The 27,375-nt window shown below is 37.3% G+C and overlaps 1 protein-coding gene across 13 annotated transcripts in view; it reads left to right on the top strand.

Annotated features, from left to right (window-relative positions):
- Positions 1–27,375, top strand: part of PTPRD (protein tyrosine phosphatase receptor type D) — a 2,538,842-nt gene that overhangs the window by 768,199 nt on the left and 1,743,268 nt on the right. For all 13 annotated transcript variants that reach the window (XM_061425298.1, XM_061425300.1, XM_061425301.1 and 10 more), the window contains exon 4: positions 15,248–15,356. The gene's annotated coding sequence lies outside the window, so the exon portion shown is untranslated. The remainder of the gene's footprint in view (positions 1–15,247; positions 15,357–27,375) is intronic.

Consider the following 27,375-nt stretch of genomic DNA (forward strand, 5'->3'; position numbering starts at 1 on the left):
AGTTTCAGATGAACAATGAAGGGATTCAGCCATACATATACATGTATCAATCCTCCCCCCAAGCCCCCTCCCATTCAGGCTGAAAATAACATTGAGCAGAGTTCCATGTGCTATATGATAGGTCCACATTGGTTATCCGTTTTAAATATAGCAATGTGCACAGGACCATCCCAAAATACATAACTATCCTTTCCCCTGGAAACCATAAGTTCATTCTCTAAGTCTGTGAGTCTCATTCTGTTTTGTAAGTAAGTTCATTTGCATCCTTTCTTTTTAGCGTCCACATATAATGGATATCATATGGTATTTCTTCTTTTCTGTTTGACTTACTTCACTCAATATGATATTCTTTAGGTCCATCCATGTTGCTGCAAATAGCATTATTTCATTATTTTTAATGGCTGAGTAATATTCCATTGCATACATGTACCACATCTTCTTTATCCATTTTTCTGTCAATGGACATTTAGGTTGCTTCCATGTCTTGGATATTGTAACTGTGCTGCAATGAACATTGGGGTGCACATATCTCTTCAGACCATGCTTTTCTCTGGATATATGCCCAGGAGTGGGGTTGTAGGGTCATATGGTAGCTCTATTTTCAGTTTTTTAAGGAACCTCCATACTGTTCTCCAGAGTAGCTGTACCAGTTTACATTCCCATCAGTCTAGTAGGAGGATTCCCTTTTCTCTATACCCTCTCCAGCATTTATTGTCTATAGACTTTTTAATGATAGCCATTCTGGCTGGTGTGAGGTGATATCTCATTGTACCTTTGATATGCATTTCTCTAATAATTAGCAATGTTGAACATGCTTTCATGTGCCTATTGAGCCTATTTCTTTTATCTTAAGGCTTCTAATTTATTTAACAGAAGCCATATCTTTCTACAATTATCATTGTCCACGTGCTATCAGAGGGCTCAGTTCAGTTCAATGGCTCAGTCATGTCTGACTCTTTGCAACCCCAATGACTACAGCATGCCAGGGTTCCATGTCCATCATCAACTCCCAGAGCTTGCTCAAGCTCACGTGCATCAAGTTGGTGATGCCATCCAGCCATCTCATCCTCTGTTGTCCCCTTCTCCTCCCACCTTCAATCTTTTCCAGCATCAGGGTCTTTTCCAATGAGTCAGTTCTTTGCATCAGGTGGCCAAATCTTGGAGCTTCAGCTTCAGCATCAGTCCTTCCAATGAATATTCAGGACTGATTTCCTTTAGGATTGACTTGTTTGATCTTCTTGCAGTCCTAGGGACTCTCAAGAGTCTTCCCCAACACCACAGTTCAAAAGCATCAATTCACTCAGCTTTCTTTATGGTCCAACTCTCACATCCATACATGACTACTATTAGAGGGCTACAAATAGCTAATGTTTCACCTTCATCCTACATTTGATCCTAATTAACCATAGGTAAAAAGCTTTAGTATTTGTGTTTGCATGTCATGAATTCTTACCACTCTAAATACAACCAAAGGTGGAATCACTTACTTTCATACCAAGAGTAATACAGCCCCTAGATCCTTTTCTCAGAGTCTTTCTAGTTTCCTATATGTTTTCCACTGTCTTTAACCCAGTTTATCAAGAAGTCAGAACAAAAAATAGTCCTACTAGTATTGTGAGTAACACTCCTTGCTAAGAGGAATAAAGGACAAGTGAAATGAGGAAAGGACATAGGAGTAGAGAATTTTAAAAAGTAAATATACTTTAACAGGCGGGAAGTCCTAGTATGGAGAATGCTGAGCTTTAGTTTCAATCTTAAAAATCTTTAAAAATACCTACTACTTGCCTAAAGTATAAACAATGGGAAATTCAAGCATGGATTAATAGACCATTTTACAATTGAAGATTTTGCAAAGAACCTAGAGGTCAGTTTTCATCCCAATCCTAAAGAAAGGCAATGCCAAAGAATGCTCAAACTACCTCACAATTGCACTCATCTCACATGCTAGTAAACTAATGCTCAAAATTCTCCAAGCCAGGCTTCAGTAATACATGAACCATGAACTTCCAGATGTTCAAGCTGGTTTTAGAAAAGGCAGAGGAACCAGAGATCAAGTTGCCAACATCTGCTGGATCATGGAAAAAGCAAGAGAGTTCCAGAAAGACATCTATTTCTGCTTTATTGAGTATGCCAAAGCCTTTGTGTGGATCACAAGAAACTGTGGGAAATTCTGAAAGAGATGGGAATACCAGACCACCTGACCTGCCTCTTGAGAAACATATATGCAAGTCAGGAAGCAACAGTTAGAACTGGACATGCACCAACAGACTGGTTCCAAATAGGAAAAGGAGTATGTTAAGGCTGTATATTGTCACCCTGCTTATTTAACTTCTATGCAGAGTACATCATGAGAAACGCTGGGCTGGAAGAAGTGCAAGCTGGAATCAAGATTGCTGGGAGAAACATCAATAACCTCAGATATGCAGATGACACCACCCTTATGGCAGAAAGTAAAGAGGAACTAAAAAGCCTCTTGATGAAAGTGAAAGAGGAGAGTGAAAAAGTTGGCTTAAAGCTCAACATTCAGAAAATGAAGATCATGGCGTCTGGTCCCATCACTTCATGGGAAATAGATGGGGAAACAGTGGAAACAGTGTCAGACTTTATTTTTGGGGGCTCCAAAATCACTGCAGATGGTGACTGCAGCCATGAAATTAAAAGATGATTACTCCTTAGAAAGAAAGTTATGACCACCTAGATAGCATATTCAAAAGCAGAGACATTACTTTGCCAACCAAGTTCCGTCTAGTCAAGGATATGGTTTTTCCAGCAATCACATATGGATGTGAGAGTTGGACTGTGAAGAAAGCTGAGCGGCAAAGAATTGATGCTTTTGAACTATGGTGTTGGAGAAGACTCTTGAGAGTCCCTTGGACTGCAAGGAGATCCAACCAGTCCATTCTGAAGGAGGTCAGCCCTGGGATTTCTTTGGAAGGAATGATGCTAAAGCTGAAACTCCAGTACTTTGGCCACCTCATGTGAAGAGTTGACTCATTGCAAAAGACCCTGATGCTGGGAGGGATTGAGGGCAGGAGGAGAAGGGGACAACAGAGGATGAGATGGCTGGATGGCATCACTGACTCAATGGACATGAGTTTTAGGGAACTGCAGGAGTTGGTGCTGGACAGGGAGGCCTGGCGTGCTGCAATTCATGGGGTTGCAAAGAGTCAGACACGACTGAGCGACTGAACTAGAGGGTAAAATTATATATCAGAAAATCATTGATTCTGTCCTTTTGCTCTTATGTTTGAACTTTATCTGACTTGTGATTTTTCTAGCTAAACATGTTATTCTATTTTATCAGATACCCTACTGCAGAAATCTTTCACTCACCATCTTGTTACTGCTTTAGTTACAGTGGTGCTCACTGTATTTTAATATTCTTTTATTTACACAATATAAATCTACTGCTGCTGCTACTGCTAAGTCACTTCAGTCATGTCCGACTCTGTGCAACCCCATAGATGGCAGCCCACCTCTACTAGATGATTTATTTTCATTAAAATAGCTTTTATAATTTGAATGTCAGTCTTGTTCTTGCAGTTACCCTTTCATTGTCATAAAATCTCAATTCTCCTTTCCTTTGCTCCTACTAGGTTCATGTCTTACACAGTACTGTTACTTTGGGGGAGTGTCTGTTAGGCTGATAATATTCTCCTTTTTCTCTTGCAAGAATGGTTCTGAAGTCACTGCCATTGGATCATGGAAATTTCTTGTGCACACTTCTTAAAACATTTGCCTAAGTACTGAACCTTTATCCTTAAAATTATACCTTTGTAAGACACAGATGTAGCAGAGTACTGGATCATCAGGTAAACAAGTGCATGACCAAAGAGGAGCTAGAAGTGCATAGCTATTTAATGACTTCTAACTTATCTTTAATTTTTGCTTTTATTTGCCCTTAACTTTGATGTTTGTCATGTTTTATTCAGTCATTTTTATCACTAAACACTCAAAAGAGCTTAAACACTTTCCAGTCATGATATTAGGCACTGGAGATGGAGTGGGTTGAGTGCAGATAGCAGGAGAAAAGAATGGCAGCCATAAGGGATGCATGCCTCTTCTTGAAATGTCCTAATCTGAAAGGGAAGACAGTCCTGTTGAAAAAAACTACAGTGACAATTGTGCTGATAGAAAAAACAACAATGCAGTTTGTAAGTACAGTCAAGGGAACAACCACCTTTATTGTGAGGGGAGTAGCTTCATCTTCGTAAAGATGACTTTTGAATAGTTTTGAGTCACGAGGATCACAGAAGGCAAGCAGTTAATACATTTGAGGATCATAGATAAACATCTTGGCAATTTGTCATGCTCTGAATTTCAATTTTTGCTTTCTCTCTGTTCTCTTAGTGAAGTCATGGGGAAAAAATGGTACTTTGCAAACAGGATATTCTTCCAACAAGGAAACGATAGCTTCCTTCTAGATTAATGAATTTCCCGAGCACTTCTCTTCCTCTATTGCTACCTTTCTTGATTTTTTTCTCTCTAGAGATAGATTTATTTACTCTCAGGGATGTCCAACTTAATAAAATAACCTTGGTAGGCATTTTTATGTGTAAAAAAAAAAAAAAGTTTATCTAGTTTCACAAGAAAAGGTCTCTTTTTGGATAATGATTTTAGTCTTTGGAACCAAGAATCAGGATGATTCTAAATTGGACTTTCACTATACCCATATGTCATTTTGAATTTTATACTCATCTTGAGAGCACATGTTAAATATAATAAACAAGGGAATTAGACACCTAAACTTTAACATAACATATCAAGCTTCCTTGTTGGAAACTTGTTGGAACTAGTATAATAAAATGCTCGCCATGTTGAATGAACTTCTAAATGTAGAAATACATGATAAAGAGAAGTGTTAACACTTTAGCTCATTAAAATATTGATAATTTTTTTTTTATAAAAGTTGATTTCTATTTCCAGTTTTTAAGGAATATCCACACTGTTCTCCATAGTGGCTGTACTAGTTTGCATTCCCACCAACAGTGTAAGAGGGTTCCCTTTTCTCCACACCCTCTCCAGCATTTATTGCTTGTAGACTTTTGGATCGCAGCCATTCTGACTGGCGTGAAATGGTACCTCGTAGTGGTTTTGATTTGCACTTCTCTGATAATGAGTGATGTTGAGCATCTTTTCATGTGTTTGTTAGCCATCTGTATGTCTTCTTCGGAGAAATATCTATTTAGTTCTTTGGCCCATTTTTTGATTGGGTCATTTATTTTTCTGGAATTGAGCTGTAGGAGTTGCTTGTATATTTTTGAGATTAGTTGTTTGTCCGTTGCTTCATTTGCTATTATTTTCTCCCATTCTGAAGCCTGTCTTTTCACCTTGCTTATAATTTCCTTTGTTGTGCAGAAGCTTTTAAGTTTAATTAGGTCCCATTTGTTTATTTTTGCTTTTCTTTCCAATATTCTGGGAGGTGGGTCATAGAGGATCCTGCTGTGAATATGTCGGAGAGTGTTTTGCCTATGTTCTCCTCTAGGAGTTTTATAGTTTCTGGTCTTATGTTTAGATCTTTAATCCATTTTGAGTTTATTTTTGTGTATGGTGTTAGAAAGTGGTCTAGTTTCATTCTTTTACAAATGGTTGACCAGTTTTCCCAGCACCGCTTGTTAAAGAGATTGTCTTTAATCCATTATATATTCTTGCCTCCTTTGTCAAAGATGTGTCCATATGTGCATGGATTTATCTCTGGGCTTTCTATTTTGTTCCATTGATCTATATTTCTGTCTTTGTGCCAGTACCATACTGTCTTGATGACTGTGGCTTTGTAGTAGAGCCTGAAGTCAGGCAGGTTGATTCCTCCAGTTCCATTCTTCTTTCTCCAGATAGCTTACACACTGAGGAAACCAGAATTGAAAGATATAACATGTACCCCAATGTTCATTGCAGCACTGTTTATAATAGCCAGGACATGGAAGCAACCTAGATGTCCATCAGCAGATGAATGGATAAGAAATGCTATGCTACGCTAAGTCACTTCAGTCGTGTCTGACTCTGTGTGACCCCATAGATGGCAGCCTACCATGGTCCCCCGTCCCTGGGATTCTCCAGGCAAGAACACTGGAGTGGGTTGCCATTTCCTTCTCCAATGCATGAAAGTGAAAAGTGAAAGTGAAGTCGCTCAGTCCTGTCCGACTCTCAGTGGCCCCATGGACTGTAGCCTACCAGGCTCCTCTGTCCATGGGATTTTCCAGGCAAGAGTACTGGAGTGGGGTGCCATTGCCTTCTCCAATGGATAAGAAAGCTGTGGTACATATACACAATGGAGTATTAGTCAGCCATTAAAAAGAATACATTTGAATCAGTTTTAATGAGGTGGATGAAACTTGAGCCTATTATACAGAGTGAAGTAAGCCAGAAAGAAAAACACCAATACAGTGTACTAACGCAAATATATGTAATTTAGAAAGATGGTAACAATAACCCTGTATACGAGACAGCAAAAGAGACACTGATGTATAGAACAGTCTTTTGGACTCTGTGGGAGAGGGAGAGGGTGGGATGATTTGGGAGAATGGCATTGAAATATGTATAATATCATATATGAAATGAGTCGCCAGTCCAGGTTTGATGCACGATACTGGATGCTTGGGGCTGGTGCACCGGGACGACCCAGAGGGATAGTATGGGGAGGGAGAAGGGTTCAGGATGGGGAACACGTGTATACGTGTGGCAGATTCATTTTGATATATGGCAAAACCAATACAATATTGTAAAGTTAAAAAATAAAATTTTTTAAAAAGTTGATTTCTATTTTTGGTCTAATCTCATTTTATATTTTTAGATATTTTCTGGTTTTCATGAGCAAATAGAACTCTGCATGGCTGCCAAAATCAGAATTTTAATGTATATAATCATTACTTATTTTGTTATTTATATTATAAAATGTTAATGAGTTAGCACATATTCATAGTTTTTCTTCACAGAACATTTTGCTTCAGTTAAAGCATTTTATGTTACAGGTGACATGAATAGGTTTTTACTTCTAATTTTATTGTGAAGATCTCTTTGTAGGCACAAATTGGGGGGAAAAAAAAAAAAAACACTGGTAGCTCTAGAGCTTAAATACTTGATGCCTGTGTAGATATTGAGATATTTACATGAGAATCTTTCCAACCTTTGCACTGACCAAACTGTAGTTCAAGAAACTAAAGTCTACGGTGGAGGAGGTTTGGGGGTGCCATAATTAGGAGACCTGTGATTTAAAAACGCGTGTGTTTTCCTTCTACAGTATGAATACACCTCAGTTAAGAGCAGGCAAAAGTCAAAGCAGGCCTCAGGAGTAGATCTCTTTGGGAGCTCATAAGCAGCCATTAAACCAGTGCTTTTTCTGTAAAAGTACTTTTTATTTTTGCACAAAATTTGAAGAATGGATCTTTTTTAAAGTTAATTCCATTCAGTTTATCTGATGCCAGTCAATAACATAGGCCTTTTCAAACATACATTGGCTTTGTACATCCCTCACTTCTACTTACCAAGTTGTAATACAGGTAGTTGTCCACAAATTCATCTCACTCACTCATTAAATAGGCATGCACTGAGTACTCCCCACTTACTAGCTATTTTGTCAAATGCTAAATATTTTTAAAATTCTTGCTTTGAAATTGCCTATCGCCTAGTAAGGAAGATGAGCACATAGTCAAATTATTTTAGAAATGGTGCAAAAAAACTGTGATTTTTGTTTGTGTGGCAAATCTAAGTACTTTTCTAGAAGCAGTGTTCTGCCCATGAAAGGGAAACATGGGAGAGGGCATAAGGATCTAAAAGGTTTCTCAGATTTTAATATGTAATAGCTCTATTGCCATTCAGTTTATGTTGCTTTAAGTTAATTTCTTGCCTGGTTATTCACATTAAAAATTTTGCAGACATAAAGGTTGTTTGTTTATGTGTATCCTTTTGTTACTGACTTTCAACTTACTCCCATTGTATTGAGGGAGCGTTATTCGTAGCATCTCAACATCTGAACTTACTAAGGCTTGCTTTCTGAAGTAAACCTGGTCTACCTTAACTTGTACATGAACATAGTATATGTGCTCTTCAGTATGTACCCTCTGCACTTGTCATTATTCCTCCATTCTAACGTCCTCCTCCTCATTTCACTAAAACCCATGTTCTCACAGTCACCCATGATTTCTACATTGTGAGTAAGATGGACAATACCCAGTCTTCATCTTGTGTGACTTATCAGCTACAGTTGACACAGTTGAACATGCTCTGCTCTTTGAACCAGTTTTTGCTTGGCTTCCGAAACACCACTTTGTAACTTACCTGCACACCTCACTAGTCCCTTCACTCTTCTTTTCTAGTTTCTTTTCACTGTTTCAGTCTCTGAAAGCTGAAGTGTTCAAGACTTCAGCCTTTGGACATCTTTCTTCCCAAACTACACTCACTGCTTATCTCAGGACTTTTTAATGCCATTTATGGTGGGCTACAGTCCATGGGGTCGCAAAGAGTCAGACAAGACGCAGTGACTAAACAACCACAATGTTCTAAAGGCTTGGAAATTCACATTTCTGGGTGCATTTCCACAGTCTCAAAGAGGCCTACCCTTTCTCTTTCTAGTTCAAGTTGAAAAGGACCTCCACCTCCTCATACTCTCAGATTCAAGTCTGTCAGTATAGTGTATTTGCTTAATTAAGTATTTTCTGTTTCCTCCAAGTAGAAGATATGCTTCAAGAGGAAGGTTTTGTCTGCTTTCTTTACTGAAAAATTCATAGGCACTTGGGACATTGCACATGGTATTCCAAATACCTGTAGAATGAATGAATGAAATCAGTCTCAGGTTTCTGATTGACATTGCTATTTTTTGGTACATGGATTCCTACGGAGTGGTGATTGTCCTTTGGATTCCACTGATAGAGGGAAGGCTGAAGCAGAGCCTGACTGCCCATACAAGTCTACACTGCAGCTCACTGAAAATATACTCCACTACATATTTTAAAAGCAACTAGTGTCACATATATGTGGAATCTAAAAGAAGGCACTGATGAATTTATTTTCAGGGCAGCAGTGGAGAACCAGGCATAGAGAACAGACCTATGGACATGCGACGAGGGGAGGAGGGAGAAGGGCAGATGTATGGAGAGAGGAAAATAGAAATTTGTATTACCATATGTAAAATAAATAGCCAATGGGAATTTGTTGTATGAATCAGAGAACTCAAACAGGGCTCTGTGACAGGCTGAAGGGTGGGGTGGGAGTGGGATGGGAGGGAGGTCTGGGAAGAAGGGGACATGGGTGTACCTATGGCTGATTCTTGTTGATGTATGACAGAAAACCATAAAAATTTTTAAGCAATTATCCTTAAATTAAAAAATAATAATAAAAAAAGCAACTAGGAGAAAAAGAAAGAATAAAACCCAAAAGAAATGAACTCTGCCTGTTAGGACACCTACCAATTTGTTGCTAGCCTAGTTCTAGTTCCTTAAAGCCTGACTTTGCTGTAAAGTTGTGGATGTAGTTTCGTATTGTATACCAAGTGAGGAGATTTGAACCAGGCTTGTGTGCATGCTAAGTTACTCCAGTCGTGTCTGACTCTTTGAGACCCCTATGGACTTTACCCTGCCAGACTTCTCTGTCTGTGGGATTGCTTCTCTGTCCATGAGATTCTTCAGGCAAGAATACTGGAGTGTATTTCCTTCTCCAGGTGATCTTCCCAACCCAGGGACTGAACCCACGTCTCTAATGTCTCCTGCATTGGCAGGCGGGTTCTTTACCATCTGAGCGACCAGGGAAGACAAAGTTGTGTTTAGTTCAGTTCAGTCCCTCAGTCACATCCGACTCTGCAACCCCATGAATTGCAGCACACCAGGCCTCCCTGTCCATCACCAACTCCCGGAGTTCACTCAAAATCATGTCCATCGAGTTGGTAATGCCATTCAGCCATCTCATCCTCTGTCGTCCCCTCTCCTCCTGCCCCTAATCCCTCCCATCAACAGAGACTTTTCCAATGAGTCAACTCTTCGCATGATGTGGCCAAAGTATTGGAGTTTCAGCTTTAGCATCAGTCCTTCCAAAGAACACCCAGGGCTGATCTCCTTTAGAATGGACTGGTTGGATCTCCTTGCAATCCAAGAGACTCTCAAGAGTCTTCTCCAACACCACAGTTCAAAAGCATCAATTCTTTGATGCTCAGCTTTCTTCACAGTCCAACTCTCACATCCATACATGACCACTGGAAAAAAACATAGCCTTGACTAGACAGACCTTTGTTGGCAAAATGATGTCTCAGCTTTTGAATATGTTATCTAGGTTGCTCATAACTTTCCTTCCAAGGAGTAAGCATCTTTTAATTTCATGGTTGCAATCACCATCTACAGTGATTTTGGAGCCCAGAAAAATAAAGTCTGACACTGTTTCCACTGTTTCCCCATCTATTTCCCATGAAGTGATGGGACCAGATGCCATGATTCTAGTTTTCTTAATGTTGAGCTTTAAGCCAACTTTTTTACTCTCCACTTTCACTTTCATCAAGAGGCTTTTTAGTTCCTATTCACTTTCTGCCATAAGGGTGGTGTCATCTGCATATCTGAGGTTATTGATATTTCTCCCGGCAGTCTTGATTCCAGCTTGTGCTTCTTCCAGCCCAGTGTTTCTCATGATGTACTCTGCATAGAAGTTAAATAAACAGGGTGACAGTATACAGCTTTGACGTACTCCTTTTCCTATTTGGAACCAGTCTGTTGTTCCATGTCCAGTTCTAACTGTTGCTTCCTGACCTGCATACAGATTTCTCAAGGGGCACGTCAGGTAGGCTGGTATTCACATCTCTTTCAGAATTTTCCCTTAGAGGCTTGCAAAGTCTGACCTCAAGCTTCTGCCCCAATTCAGGGAAGATGCAATGAAGCAGATTGCCACCAGAGGGCACTGTGGTACCTCTTTGCGAGGTTTAGTTTTCCAGGATGTATAAGATTGCGGAAGGTTGGGAAGCTTTTTAAAAAACCATAAACATAGAGGAATATTTTGCTCATGTCGTTAATGACTTTGCTTCATTTTGAAAACAATAAGAAAAACTGTTGAACTGTGGTTATAGTAATAAAAATGATGAAGGCTGATAATAGAAATTTCACATGAAAATATATGCAACATCCCTTGTTATCTCAAGATACCAAACCCACTCACAATTTTTAAGACTGCTGATGAGAGCATAAATTTGCTTGATTTTCAAGGAGGATCATTGGTCAATATATCTGAAAGTTACAAATGCATTCATCTTTGAACTCACTCTACATGCTTGTAGGAATGTTTCCTGCAGATGAACTTATGAGATACTAACTTACTTTTTTACTAAGTCATTTATCATAGCCTCTTAATAACAGTGAAATTTTTGAAAAACAAACGTTAAGGAAGTTCAGTTAAAGAATTTATCAGAATTACCATATATCAGAACAATAGAAATACATGAAACTGAATATGATTAAGATACTGTTTACTTGATAAATGATCTCAAAGTTACTTTAGGTGGAAAAAAAGGCTCATAATAGTGGATAAAATATGCAGTTTTTAAATAAGGGAATGAGGAGTGAAAATACACATACACTACTGTATTTGCAGAAAGAAGTTTAGCAAGGGCACACAGATGCTAGGAAATGTCTTATTGAGGATGACAAATGGAAAGATTTGGAATCAAATGGGAGTAAACCATTTTATACCATTTTTTCTGAGACTTAGACTCAGGCAAATTAATTACTTGCTCACAAAGCAGACTATATTTAATTGGTGGGGAAAAACCTTAGGTTCCTCATTGAGAAAATGTTGGTGATTCAACTGGTTGTTTCATCACTCAAATGCATCAGATACATAGAAGTGTTAGTTGGAGTTAGCTAATTCTGTGAGTTAATGAATTCTATTAGGACTAGTGCTTCTAGCATGCTTGCATGAGGTGAATTTTCCAGCAAGGTTGTCCAAGGAAAAAAAAGGCAGAGTTGCTTGGATTTTCCTTTGGGACCTCTTTCCCACTGTCTTTAGTCCCCCATATGAATAATTGATTACAGATTGATATGCCCTTTGGGCAAAGAATGAAGAAATTACTGAGCCTTTTCCTTACATTTTTAACAGACTTAATCTAGTAATACATATTCATTTATTCACTTAATATTTATTGAGTACTAAGAACCTGGCAGTGAACCTCCTTCTGAGGATACAAATCTGTCAGCCAGAAGCTTATCTTTCCCTCAGAGAGCTCACAGTCAGCTAAGAGGACAAGCATGGTCTAATTGCTTTGCAGAGTGATGTGTGTGCCATAGAGAAACAAAGAATGGTTTCCCTTTCTTGAGAGAGACTGGAGAGAGCCTTCACATCTTATTATGAGTGAGTGCTAAGTCACTTCAATCATGTCCAACTCTTTGCAACCCTGTGGACTGTAACCTACCAGGCTCTTCTGTCTGTTGGTTCCTCCAGGCAAGAATACTGGAGTAGGTTGCCATGCCCTCTGCCAAGGAATCTTCCTGACCTAGGGATAGAACCCATGTCTCTTAAGTCTCCTGCACTGGCAGGCATGTTCTTTACCACTAGTGCCACCTGGGAAGCCCCTCATATCATATTACAAACTTCAAAATCTGAGTGAATTTTCTAGGTAACAAGATTGACATAGGGGAAGAAAAAAGCCCTTAAGTAGAAGGAAGAATGTTTAGGAAAGTCAGACTTAAACACATGGTCTATTGGAACAAGAGCTGAAGAGTTTAGCATGACTGTGTGTGTGTGTGTGTGGTGTGTGTTTACATTTTGAGAGAATTACTGCTAATGTTAAGTACTTAGTATGTGCTCTAGGTACATTATGCTGTCTTAAAAAAAAAAAAACACTCTGAAGTATATATTATCCCCATTGTACAGATAACAATACTGAGAAATAAAGTAATTTGTCTAGACTTACGCATGTAGGTAGAGCTAGGACTCAGATTTCCATCTGATTCCAAATGTGATGCTCCAAAGTATGAATAAGAGTGTTTGCTAGATCTCTTCTGTTTGCCTTTCAGATGCCCTGTCTACCATTCTTCATCCTAGTCTGTAAAACTGGAAACTAGCCTGGATGAAGTCTATCAACAGGCTTTTATGCTGTTAGAATTCCTGTGTGGTCAGCCTCATAGGTAGCATAGACAGGAAACCAGAGAGAAGGGAAGAGGAGTATTTTATCCCAGGGCTCCCTTCTGTTCTGCCTGCATATGCTACCTGGTATCCTTGGCAGAGATCACTGCTGATGTGCGGGAAGCCTTCTGTGCACGCCTGACTCCTGAAGTGAAAAAAGTGTTAGTCGTCCAGTCATGTCCGATATTTTGTGACCCTGTGGACTGTAGCCCTCCAGGCTCCTCTGTCCATGAATTTTCCAGGCAAGAATACTAGAGTGGGTAACCATTCCCTTCTCCAGGGAGTCTTCCCAAATCAGGAATCAAACCTGAGTGTCCCACACTGCAGGCAGATTCTTTACCGTCTGAACCTCCAGGGAAGCCCACCTGACTCCCAGGCGACAGTAACTCTTCCCTGTTCTTGTCCCTGCACGCCTGGGGTGAGAGCGACTCTTCTACACCTTCCCTTGTGGTTTCTTTACATGCCACCCACTGTTTTTTAAATAGTATTTTTATTAAACTCTCTTCAAATTGTCCTAATTTTAAAGTACCATCTGTTTTCAGTTGGCACCGTATCAACATTTAGGAAGTTTTTTTTTTTTTTTTTTTTATCTAAGCAAGAGTTGATGAAAGTCTATTGGGGCAGTAGTTTAAGATGAAGAGTTGGACGTGACTGAGCAACTGAACTGAAGTTTAAGGTGAAAGGGATGGGCTAGGTTGCAAAAAGAGAGAAATCTGGATTTTAAGAGGACTTTAAAGAAAGAACAATCATTCTTAAGGTTTGAGTTCTATAAAGGAATCCAAATAGACCTTTCTTTGCAAGTTTCCCATTTCATTACATAGACAAATTCTTCACCTAAGTAAATAGCAAGATAGAACAAAAGAGGTGGTTGCTAACTTGACACCTGAAGACATTTAGGGTTTGTATGTGTTGAAGTACATGGAGCCACATTATTCATTCACAGAGGGTGGCACCAGGTAATAAGTGGTGAGTCAAATAAGCAACTAGTGCTGAAAAGGTATAGCAAGAAGAGAGAGCCCAGGCAGGTGGATCAAGCAAGAAAGTGTGTCAACCTGCTCAGCCCTGGTTCTGAGAGTTCAGGATACAGTGAGCGTAAGGAGGAAGGTCAGCAAACAGAACTCCAGATCCTGGGGAAGGGGATGAAGGTGAAGCAAGGGCTGGAAGGAAAAACTGCAGCATGCCTGGCATATTGCTAGGGTTTCCCTGGTGGTCCAGACATTAAGACTTTGCCTGCAATGCAGGAGACCTGGGATTGATCCTTGGGTTGGGAAGATCCCCTTGAGAAGGGAATGGCAACTCACTTCAGTATTGCCTGGAGAATACCATGGACAGAGGAGCCTGGCGGGCTGCAGTCCATGGAGCTGCAAAGAGTTGGGCACAAATGAGTGACTAACACTTACACTTTCAGTCTGTATCTCTTGGCTATTTCCTTAAACCTCCCAATTGTATACTGGACCAGAGCAAGGCTGAGAGCTCTGGAGGTCAGGTGGTTGATAACTGAGAGGCCCTAACACCCCATTCACAAAGGCAACTCAGCTCTGAGATTTTTTTGAAGGCTGTAATTTTATCAAGTAGTTGAAAGGTCTGTTTTCATCTTATGTTCCAAAGCAGCAACATTGTGCATTTGGGGAAACAGGCATGTTCTTCATCAATGTCCCTCAAGTTGAAGAATTTTAAATAAGGCAGGCATAAAACTAAATGGAATTGCATTATTACATTCCATTTCCTACTGGGATTCCTTTTTGTGATGGGAACAAAGGAATTCTGAAATGTAATATTTTTAACACTAGCTTCTTTCTGGGGTTTAAAAATGAATTTTGATTTACAATCTCTGAAGAAAATATATAGAAAATAGTTTCCAAAATTAACACATCAATTAAACCAAATGGATGGTAATAATTGTGTGAAAATAATAAATCTTTTATAAAGAACATTATAGGAAATAAAATACGGATGTACCCTGTGACTTACATGGGTGCTATATTAATCACTGAGGTGTGAATTATAGAGGTGAAGAGTTTATGCTTCTTTCCTTTGTGTTGAGCATTCTGATAAATGAGAGTCTAATGTGACAGGAAAAGATAACATAATGAATATGTTGTTATGCTTGAAGGAACATGAAAAAAAAAAAAGTGACTGACACTGCATTTTGTCCCAGGTGGGAGTAAAAAGCAAGCAGTTCCTGGCCCATAATACTCCAGTTTAGGATGTCTGACTGATGGCATGCTGGCACCAACCTTGGAGGAAGTGATGAGCTTCAGCTCCAGGTGAGTTCGGTACACCAAGACACAGTTTGTGCATCTTTCCTGCTTCTGCACACAGAATTCCTAAAATAACTCCACTGAGCCTTTTACCATTTAAAAAATATTGGGCTTTAGCATTTCTTTAAAGACTAGAGTTGTGAACTTTTATAGTGCTTTAAAAGTCATTGGTTATTCTTCTTTTAACTTTCACTAGTAGAACAGGTAATTAAAGATAGGTTTCCTTCTAAACCAAGTGTTAAAATGCCTGAACTAAAAGCAGAATGAAAGATAAAACTTCACATAGTATTTGGGAGTAAGGAGGGAAGGCGATTTCTCTAAGAGACCTCAGTGGAAACCCAGAGTTACCATGAATCATTTCAGATGGATACATTGTTCCAGATCCTCCTTAGTATCAAGTACCTAATGGCTGAGTTACCCTTCAGGACCCCAGATTTTGTCAACTGCAGAGTCATGGCACAGTGGAGCAGACAGATAATCCAGTAATTGAAAAGAATTTCTGATGTCTGGTTTTCAAGAGATCATAAATAAGGGTCAAATACACTGTTATGACAAACCTAGAATATTAAAAAGCAGAGACATTACTTTGTCAACAAAAGTCTGTCTAGTCAAGGCTATGGTTTTTCCAATAGTCATGTATGGATATGAGAGTTGGAATATAAAGAAAGCTGAACACACAAGAATTGATGCTTTTGAACTGTAATGTTGGAGAAGACTCTTGAGAATCCCTTGGACTGCAAGAAGTTCCAATCAGACCAGTCCTGGTGTTCATTGGAAGGACTGATTTTGAAGCTGAAACTCCAATATTTTGGCCACCTGATGCAAAGAGCTGACTCATTTGAAAAGACTGTGATGCTGGGAAAGATTGAAGGCAGGAGGAGAAGGGGACGACAGAGGATGAGATGGTTGGATGGCATCACCAACTCAATAGACATGAGTTGGGTAAACTCTGGGAGTTGGTGATGGATAGGGAGGCCTGGTGTGCTGTGGTTCATGGGGTCGCAAAGAGTTGAACACGACCGAGCAACTGAACTGAATTGAACACTGTTGCACAGATTATATTTATGATCGTCCTTGAGTCTGTACCTTCATGAACCCATAAGCCAAAATATATGTATAATCTAGAGTCATGAATATAAAGATTTTTTGGCTTGAAAAGAATAATACACTATAGATTTAGGAGACGGAATATATTTCGTTCAAAAACATTTTATACTTCATAAGGTCTACAAACTAGAACCAATATGTGTCTTACTTTAAGTTTATAGAATACCTGCTTTTCAGAAACTAAAGATTAGTAAAGAAGATAAGCCAATCCAGACTAGTAGAGCAAGTACTATAAAATATATAAGAAACATGCAATGAATATTTAATCTATTTATCAAATGTATTAATAAATAGCAATTCTATATCTAGTGACTTAATGTAAGAAAATATTTATGGGTATCTGAAAATATTTAGAGGATACTTCTCAGTCTGTTTTTATATCAGAGAAAATAATGAATAGCCCAAATACTTAATTGAATCATATTTATCAAATAGATTTTGTTCAAGAGTAGCATTCTATAGATTTATTAAAATAGGTATTAATGGTTTAGAAGAATACTCAAGACATAGAAGAAGGAGCGGGCATATTTTTAAAACTAAAACAGGAGATTAAAAATCCTTCATAGGATAACAGTTATAAATTTATAGAGAAAATTATATAGAAAGGAGACTGTTTTTTTTTTTTAATTTTTAACACTTCTAATGTCTTCACAATGTATATTTTGATGATTAGAAACAAAACAAAGTATATAATCATTAGGTTTTTTCATAAGAAAATGTTACAGATGGTCATGAAAATAAAATCACTGTAGTTTTTCAGAGATTAAAAAAATGAGAAATGAGGTTAAAAGATAAATCAAAGTAAAACTGTGTGTTTAAACATAATGGCATGTGTACATATATTATTATATGCATGATTTCATAAGAAAAAAATTAACTTTTTCATTTAAGTAAATGAGAATTTCAGATAGTGAAGCCAATTGATTCCTGTTTAGTTAAACATGTAAAGACACCAAAGATGGAATAAAATTTAAGTAGGACCTTGAAGGTTAAATATATGGAAATGTGCTTTCATTAGTATTGATAATTACTAAATTTGACTAGTTGAAATGGATAAATGCACATATGCTCACTTACCTTGTTCTAACTTTCATTTTGTAGACGATTATACCATAAAGGCTGCACATTGAATAAGTTTAGATATTAACATTTTTGTTTAAAGTTCGTTTTTAGTATATCAAATTGATTATTCTGTCTCTTATCATACACTTTGCAAACATCAATGCCTTTTTAAAAAACTGCATCATTGTATAAGTAATCACAGTGATAAAATATTTGTCAAATCTCTCAGTTACTTATTTTCATTACCATATTCTTTAATTATTAATTTTTTTACTTCAATGATGCATGAATAAGTTGTACTGTTATCTAAAAATTGAGATAATTTTGTAATTTCTTATGTGAACATCTTTTAAAGAGAAACTTTATAAAGAATACTGGTAGTATTCTTTCAAACTTTTCTTTGACTGTGTTCCTAAGTCCATGCTTTGCCCTCTAATTCCTACTGAATATTCTGTTTGGATGATGACATTGACACCCAAGTCTTCAATATACCCAAATTTATAACTGCATGAAACCATACTCTACTTGGCCACTAGGTCAAGATACGAAATGAACCACAGGTATCTTTTCACCCATATTTCTTCCCTCTTTCCTTCAGATGCCTCTCTAATTGGATCTCCTCTTTTCACTCTTCCCAATATTAAATGTGAAAAAGGAAAACCTTGCTTGATAGGCAAGAGTGTATGTGAGGGGCCGCCCAGATTGATTGAGTAGGCTTGAATCATCTTTAGTAGACAGGAGAAGGGGCAAGTTTTTTTGTATCAACATAGAAAAAGGGAGAAAAATGTTACCATCAATGAATTTACTCTTCATAATTGATCTTCTATGCTCTCCTCCAATATGTATATTATAAATGTATGAGCTATCATTAGGTGGAAACTAGAAGAGTGGCAGAAAAAACGTATATAATGGTAGTTGAAAGTTATCAACATATCAACATGTGTATGGGAGGACAGATATGGTATTAATTGGGCTCAAATATTTACCCTGCTGTGAATGAGTTATGCAACCCAGAGCATAATTTTCTCTTTAAGCCTCTGAGACCGAAATTACTTGTTGTTATAAATCATCCCCATTCTGTAAGTCAACTAATAGAATGTTTGCATAAGCCTTTTATAAATGTTTAAGCATGTTGCAGATTCCTACCAACTCTAAAAAAAATAGTATTTATTTTACTTAACAAAACACACACACACATGTACATGTGTATATAAGTGGATGCATATGGAGCCACTTATTCTACTTGTTCCTGTACTACTTCTACTTCTTCCTGTGTAAAATGTCTTTGCTTTCCAGTAAAGTATCCTTAAGTATTTGCAGAGAAAGTTCCCTCCTCCTCACTCTATTCTCTGTGGCCTGCCCATGATATCATTATGGTTCAATAGTTTAGAAGGTGTTCGTGTTGCCCTTTGATCACAAAGGAAATTCAGCTCTGGAGAAAATCCTATGATAATGAGTTTGGCAACACCGAGCAACTTCCTTTTATGAATACCACTCACAAAATAAATGTGGTATGAAAATTAAAGACAGAATATTAAGATAGCATTGATTCATTGATCTGGAAATTATTTCTGACCATATAATATTAATAACCCTTCGTGACTTGAAATGTAAGCTGCAGCTAACATCACATGGCAACAGGAATGATTTAACATTGCCAACAACTGAAGTCATGTTGAATTTTTTAGCAGCTGAAATTACATTTGCTGAAGTACTATGATGAGGATATTTTGCAAACTATAATAAAATACTGGAAATTATCACAAGATGAGAACTTGTTTACATCAATCAGTGTTCATTAGTCATTCATGAATATATGCCTAAGATAAATCAAAATATAATGTATATTGATCACACTGAAACCACTTTTAGTGTCAAATAATGTGTAGCAAAATTTGGGAGAATTAGATTACTGCAAACCAAAAGTTGCAACCAGGCTTACCCTCTGTCTTTTATTCATATTTCTCAAGAAAATGTGAGTTACATGAGAATAGACCAGAGCTGGGGGGGTTATAAAAAAAAAGATAGTGACTGTTAGTGATGATTATCAATAACTAAAACTTGAAGTCATTCACAAAACTTTAAGCATCTACTATCAACACTGTATTTCTCTAGACCTGTGGGGGATATAGATATCAATAAAGCATTTCTACATTCAAGTGACTTTCTTCCAGGAAAGAAGATATGCTGTATACACAGATAGTATTCAATGTTATATTATAATGCAGGTGCACATATTTTTAATATGTTAGGCAACTCTTAGTGTTAGATGCTAAAGATAATGCATGATAGAGTCTTGTTTGCTGGAAGACAGATATATTTTGATTTGTATTAAAGCAATTATGAAGGCTTCTTGAAACTGAATCTGATATAAATAACAGGGATTATATATAGGCTGGGAATGACATTGTGGATGGAGGGAACAATACATTTACAATGACCTCAAAGGTAGAGGACAAATAGTAAAGGAGAGTTAGCAATCCCTTTGTTTTCTCCTTTTTATAAAGGGTAGGAATACTGGGCTTACATGATGGCCCAGCTGGTAAAAAATCTACCTGCAGTGTGGGAGACCTGGGCTTGATCCCTGAGTTGGGAAGATCCCCTGGAGAAGGGAATGGCTACCCACTCCAGTATTCTGGCCTGGAGAACTCCATGGGCTATATAGTTCATGGGATTGCAATAAGTCTGACACGACTGAGTGACTTTCACTTCTTCTTCAGTAGTATTAAAAAGGATGGTGATTAATTTTCGTGGACTTGAATATTATCAAGAAGTGTCTTTATTTTTATGATCCTCCTCCAGTGATCTGTGGATTTTCCTATTGTGCTAAATCCCCATAACATCACAAATACATTTTTTTCTGACTTAATTGGGAAATTCTGTATCTTTTATACCCATGAAGCATATCATAGTTTACTAATCTGATGCTTATAGTAGTACTTAAATATCAGTTATAAACAACATCAACCTCCAAAGTTTTATATTTTATATGCCATAACATTTTTCTACCACACTCAGTTACGTATGATTTTCTACAGTAGACGTTTGTGTCAAAGTCAAAAAGCAAGAGTACTTGCAATTTTAAAACTAATATTAGAAAAAAATGTTTCCTGTAATATACCATTTGTACTAAACACATATAAATTCAAGTTTGTGATAAATGTTCAAAAGGTATAGCTTAAAAGCTGAGCGCCAAAGAACTGATGCTTTTGAACTGTGGCATTGGAGAAGATTCTTGAGAGTCTCTTAGACTGCAAGGGGATCAAACCAGTCTATCCTAAAGGAAATCAGTCCTGAATATTCATTGGAAGGACTGATACTGAAGCTGAAACTCCAGAACTTTGGCCACCTGATGTGAAGAACTGGTTCATTTGAAAAGACCCTGATGCTGGGAAAGATTGAAGGCAGGAGGAGAAGGGGATGACAGAGGATGAGATGGTTGGATGGCATCACCGACTCAATGGACATGAATTTGAGCAAGCTCTGGGAGTTGGTGATGGACAGGAAGCCTGGCATGCTTTGAACCCAGTCCATGGGGTTGCAAAGAGTCAGACACATCTGTGTGACTGAACTGAACGAATAGATTAAAATAAAAATGTCATGATAACAAGTAAATAATAATCTTTATCTTTCTAAACAAAGACTGGTAGGTTAAACCATGGTGTTGTGTTCTCAAAGCATTTTTGTCACATTCTTAAACCTGTAACTTTCCTGTTAACACTAGTTAGAAATTTTGGCCTCCAGTTTCAATTACAACTTCAGTAAAGAATGAGTCAAATGCATTTGAGGCTTAAAATTTTTATTTCTATTTTTCTCAATTCTGTTAATCATAAAATTGCCTTCATGTTTACTAAAATATTTAGATAATTCTTTCCTTTTCCTCCTCATTTCCATTCTACTTATTCAGAACATGTTTGTTAAAGTAAAGCATTTTTCTGAATCCTGAAAGTCTTCTTTCATATCCTTTATATTTTTTATATATAGATATATTTTCCTGTCTAATCAATGTTTTAAGCTCATTTTTCCCCCTTGACCAATTTTTAAAAAATCACTATTTCTCCTTTTTATCATATTGTTGCCATAGAAATCTTCTAAGATACAGCAGTATTTCACAGTTACTATTCCCTGCCCCATTACGGTATTGTATTTATACTGAAATTTTGAGAGTTTGACATGGTGGCAGAATACTGCAGTATATAAAGGTCTGAGACAAGAGTTAGAAGCATGAAACTGAAAAACTTAGAAGTTGGAGCTTGGTATTTGAGAAATCCCCACGAGTGATTTAACATTAGGGTGAAACCGATGAAGGAAAAAGTGGGAAAACAGGTGCTAATATAAATTTGTTTGGAGACATGGACATTGGAATACAAAAGGATAAAGATGAGTGAGAAGGAATTATCCCAGATGATTAAAGAGATGTAGGAAAGTTTAGGAAAATGTTAAAAAAAAAATTGTGTCATCTGCTGGATGGCAAAAAAAATAGTTTATTAAAATGAAGTGTTTTATTTTTTTAATATGTGAGATAAAGCATAATTTTCTGGTTACATAGAAACATAAATCAGTCTCCTTCAAAGATCTACTATACATGAGACCTCAAATACAAAAATGTCAGAAGTTGCCCTTCTTTCCCCTTAGATTAATGTCAGATGCTGGAGATGACATGATTACGGTGAAACTCAGAATTTGACAATGTTGTTCATTTGCGGGGTTGTGTCTGACACTTTGAGACCCCACAGGAGGAGGAAATGGCAAACTACCCCTGTATACTTGCCATGAGAACCTCATGAACTGTATAGAAGAACTTGGCGGTAGTAGATATTAAATGTAATTTATTTCTTGTAGAGGGGAAGATACAAATTCCTGTTTGATATGGCAATGTTCTTTTATCTTAATAAATTAGAGGAATTTTCTCTCATTTTTAGGTATCACTTAAGCAATTGTTGCCTTTCTGTAATAAATAAGCAAACTTCAACACTAAAATCATGTCTTACACATGTGATTATCACATACTTTTTGTTGCAATATGCTGAAACAGTTAAAAACATCTGAATTTAGATTAATACATACCATTGGCTACAGTCAGAGATACTGGTAGTCAGTATTGGCAGCTCAATACTGGAACATTGGACATGTGGAAATTCTCAAATTCTGTTGCTGTTGCTGCTAAGTCGCTTCAGTTGTGTCTGATTCTGTGCGACCCCATAGATGGCAGCCCACCAGGCTCCCCTGTCCCTGGGATTCTCCAGGCAAGAACACTGGAGTGGGTTGCCACTTCCTTCTCCAAGGCGTGAAAGTGAAGTTGCTCAGTCGTGTCTGACCCTCAGCAACCCCATGGACCACAGCCTTCCAGGCTCCTCCATCCATGGGATTTTCCAGGCAAGAGTACTGGAGTGGGGTGCCATTGCCTTCTCCGAATTCTGTTGCTAACAGAGATAAATAGCACCTACTCAGGGTAGGCCTTGAAAGTAGGGGCAGAATGTGTTTTATTTTCAAGTATTTTTAACAGTGGAAGCAAATTATTTTATAAAATCTAGAGGGATATGGGATATTCTTACCCTGTATTAAACCCACGAAATTTTAGCTTTCAAATTTCAGAGAGTGAATGTTAATTTTTAAAGCAACTGTGTTTAGAAATGGGAAGGCAACAAGAATATCTGCTGGTTTCTTGGAAATTTCTTTTGGTAGGAGGTGGTTTTCCTTTCAGAAGTATGTCATAACACTGGATGGTGTTTCTTTTTAAAAGGTTCTACACAATTCCAGCAGAGGATGGACATCTCTCTGCAATCTTCAGTGTACACTGTTGTTGAAATGGTTGAAGCAGTTGTAGAGCCCTAAGAATTATTCTCCTTACTTTTTTCTAAATAGGAAAGAAACTGATCATCTAGTAATTGGATAGTATTTAGAGGCTTATAATAGCAACAGAATCATAGCATCTTGCTCCACATTGTCTGTCCTGTAGCCACATTCAATAGAAAAAGGTCCAACTTCTACCTGTTTATCTTGGTAATAACTTTGCTTATTTTTAATTTATGTTTCTATTGTTATCTTGACTTATCAGTTCTAAACATAATCTACTAATTTCCTACTATGATACTTTAGAGGATATAAGCCAGCCACTGATCACAGAACTTTTTTTTTTCCACTCTCCTCTCAATATGTTGAAAAAAATTGTTGTGTTGAACTTAGTACTCAATGTTTACTTAATGACTTTGTAGATACTGTGTTCAGGTTAACATTGTTTGGGGCTAAGATCTTTGTTTTCCTGAAGCTTAACAGATTATAATGTCTTCAGATTTCAAATGTACAAAATTATTAAAATATGTGTCAAATTCCTTATTTTGAAATTCTATTCCTCCAGTCTTCCATCATTTTGTTCCCATCTATCTGGCTGTTTTCTTATGCACCCTGTCTGTTTGGCTCTGAATTTCTTGTTCCTGAATTGTATTTACTACTCCTTCTTGATTAGACCTCTCCCTCTTTTTGCAGAAACAAAACAAGTTTCTAGTAGCTTCTTAAAAAATAGTGTGAAAAGTACATATGTTGGACCCATGCTTGTCTTCAGAGGGCTTACTTCCACCCTTCCATGTGACTGATATTTGAGTATATGCTTTAGTATCTGGGATGAAAAGGATTCTCCTTCATGACTATGATAAGATCATTCTAATGCCAGTCTGATCTCTTTTCATTTGTAGGTGACTTTTGTTTTACTTTTCTCTTTGTAGAACCTCATGATTTTTAAGGTTCAAGATGGTGTGCCTTGATATGGGACTAATTCCACTTAAGAGTGATTTTTCTTTGAGGTTGAAAAATAATATGTAATTTCTTTGATAACTTTATCTTATCAACTGTCTTTATATCATTACTCAATTATTGAAACTTCTAGATTCAGGTCTTAAAGTTTTTCAACTCTTACTCCCTCTCTCTCTCTCTTTTTTTTGGGGGGGGTTCTCTATTTTAAATTTCCTTGGCTTTATCTTTTACCTTTCTATTGATTTTTAAGAAAATAAAAACATCTAGGAAGCTGTGGGAAAAATACAAGAAACACTTCAGTACCTTTTACCTGTAGTTAACATTTGCCTCATCTGCTTTCTTCTTAAAGTACACTCAGTAACCCAAACACACTATCTCTATGCTTTCCTTCTTTCCTTTCCTTTGAGAGTAGATTGCATATATGACTTTCCTTCACCTCTAACTACCTCAATTTTTTTCCCTGAAGAACAAAAATAATTTCTAACATATTTACAGTAGGGTAATAAGTTTCAGGCTTCCCCAGTAGCTCAACTGGTAAGAACCTGCCTACCAGTGCAGAGACACAAGAGATACAGGTTCCATCCCAGGGTCAGGAAGATCCTCTGGAGAAGGAATTGGCAACCCACTCCAGTATTCTTGCCTGGAAAATTCCATAGACAGAGCAGCCTGGAAGGCTGCAGTCCATGGGATTGCAAAGAGTTGGAAATGATTGAGTGTGCATGCACGCATGCAGAAGAAACAAAACTGGAGACAATCAGCTTCAGTAAATGTGTAATGAATAAAACATTTGGAACACCAGCAAGTAGATTATATCAGTGTTAGCAACTGTTATCAGCCAGTTCTTCATGGTACTTTTTTCCTTCAAGTATGGGATCCAGCCTAGAATCATATATTGTATTTACTTGTGTTAAAAGGTAAACTGAGACATGTTAAATTTCAAGAGTGAAGAAAAATCAGTATGAATTGGTCAGCACCAAACCAGAAGTGATTAGCTATGCTCCATGGAGAGGAGTTGGGGAGAGACTTGAGAGAGAAAATGCAGAAGCAAAGCAAGGAGATTATTGATTGGCTATAGCTTAAAACATAGTTTACTATTTGGTTGACTTAGATTTTGATTTTGTAATCTCTGAGGCATTTATTGCCTTGGATTCTGCTTTGCTTACAAATACCTTCATGGCATTAGGCCACCTCAGACTAACAGCCTCATTGTAAAAATAACAGGTGTCTTATTCTGCAGACTCCTTCAATCTAAAACATTGCCTCAGCCTTCTTTATCTTTTATGACAATGTCTTTTTAAAGAATAGTATCCCTTTTAAAAATGAGAACATTTTGGTTCATCCATTCTGTTTTTAAAAGTTCTTCTAATTTCCAATTTTGTGCTTTACTTACTATAGCATTCTGCTTTTATTGTCATAGGATATCTTATCATAATATCATAATCTATTCATGTTCAGCACTGATGCCAGTGATGTTTTTGGTGTGTGCTCTTAAACTTCTGTATTGTCTCTCTTTTGTTTCAGTGTTTTTGGTTGTTACTGTAGGATTTAGCTAAAGGTCACAGTCGTGTTGCAGTTTTGCTCAGATGACCTTTTCTTTCTGGCTTACATATTAGAGAAGGGTTTTAGAGTAGGATCTGTGGTCGTACAATTTGATTGCTATTGTTCTAGAAACCAAGGAGAAGGGGATTCCAGTTTCTTTGGTTAAGAATGCAGCTTGAAATAAGGGTTCTCATTAAAGTGTACCAGGCTTATTGTCTCCAAAGCAAATACTTAGAATTCAGGGTTTCTGGATGGGAGGTGCTGAGGAATGGGGAACAATTGCCAGCTGTGGGGGATGAGAGAGCAACCACTTTACAGTATTAGGATTTTTTTTTTTTTTTCCTTCAAACTGCATCCCACCCCTTTGTTCTAAACATCCACTCCTTCCAGTGAATTGGTGGCTTCATGGGCTGATAAGCTGACTTGTATGTACTCCACACTCTGGGCACATAAGGCAATACCTTGTCAGCTCCACTACATCAATCATCATTTCTCTGTTTCTTGTCCTCCACAATTTGAATATAACACAATGATTAAGGGTATGATTCTGAAACCAGACTGCCTGGATTTGACTCCTAGCTTTATCACTTAATGAATATTTGATTAGCAAGTTGCTTGATGTCTCTGTGCCTTTATTTTCACATTTATGAAGTGGAGGTAATGATAGGGATGTTACTGATACTGAGTTAGAACAGTGCCTGACACAGTCACCTGCCTTTAACCTTGCTGCTGTCATCATCTCGCTTCTAGTAGTATCGCCTCGCTAAGTTGATTTTTTAAAACAATTATTTTGATGTCATTTGCCTGATATTTGAGAAAAAGAAGTTAATGCCTGTGGTCAAACCATCAGTCTTTTTTTAAAAACAATATTAAGGCTTTTAAATTTTATTATCCTCATTCTCCTGCCATTTTTTTCCTGAGCAATAATATATTTGTGTGATAAGATCCCTTTTAGTAAACTCCTTCATTTCATCTTAAAAAAACTAAGAATTGTAACGTCTAATACACCTAGATTAATTATAGGATTTTATTCATCTTTATAAAAAGTACTCATTCTATTTTATAAACATTTTTTTAGAATTTTAGGTTCAAAATATCAAACTCTTACATCATTGATTGTTTTGAGACACAGCTATCCATGAGAACTTACTACAAGATGATTTAATGAAACATTTCAAATTAATATTAAACTACAGAAATGTATTAAAAAATTTATTCTACTGCTATCTGTAACCTATTAAACAGGCAATAGAATCCCTATCTTATGTGCATAGATATTTATGTTATAGAAATTCAGTTATTTAAATATTTATAAAAAGTGAGTTGAGAGCAAGCAGCACTTTCAAAAAGCAATTAATAATGAACAAACTTCAAGGGAGCTATCATTATAACAACAAAGTGCTTTGCAACTTCAGTAACTTCAGTGGTACAGAAATAGGCCATCAAATATAATTAAAAGCGGTCAAAAATAAACAGAAATTGAACTGTAAAAGGCTGTCCTTTGCTAGGAGCTTAAGGCAAAAAGAAAGCCAGGAAGAACCTTGAAAGTAGTAATGAATTGATAAGC

The sequence above is a fragment of the Bos javanicus genome, chromosome 8 (genome assembly GCF_032452875.1).
Source record: "Bos javanicus breed banteng chromosome 8, ARS-OSU_banteng_1.0, whole genome shotgun sequence".
Taxonomy (NCBI): domain Eukaryota; kingdom Metazoa; phylum Chordata; class Mammalia; order Artiodactyla; family Bovidae; genus Bos; species Bos javanicus.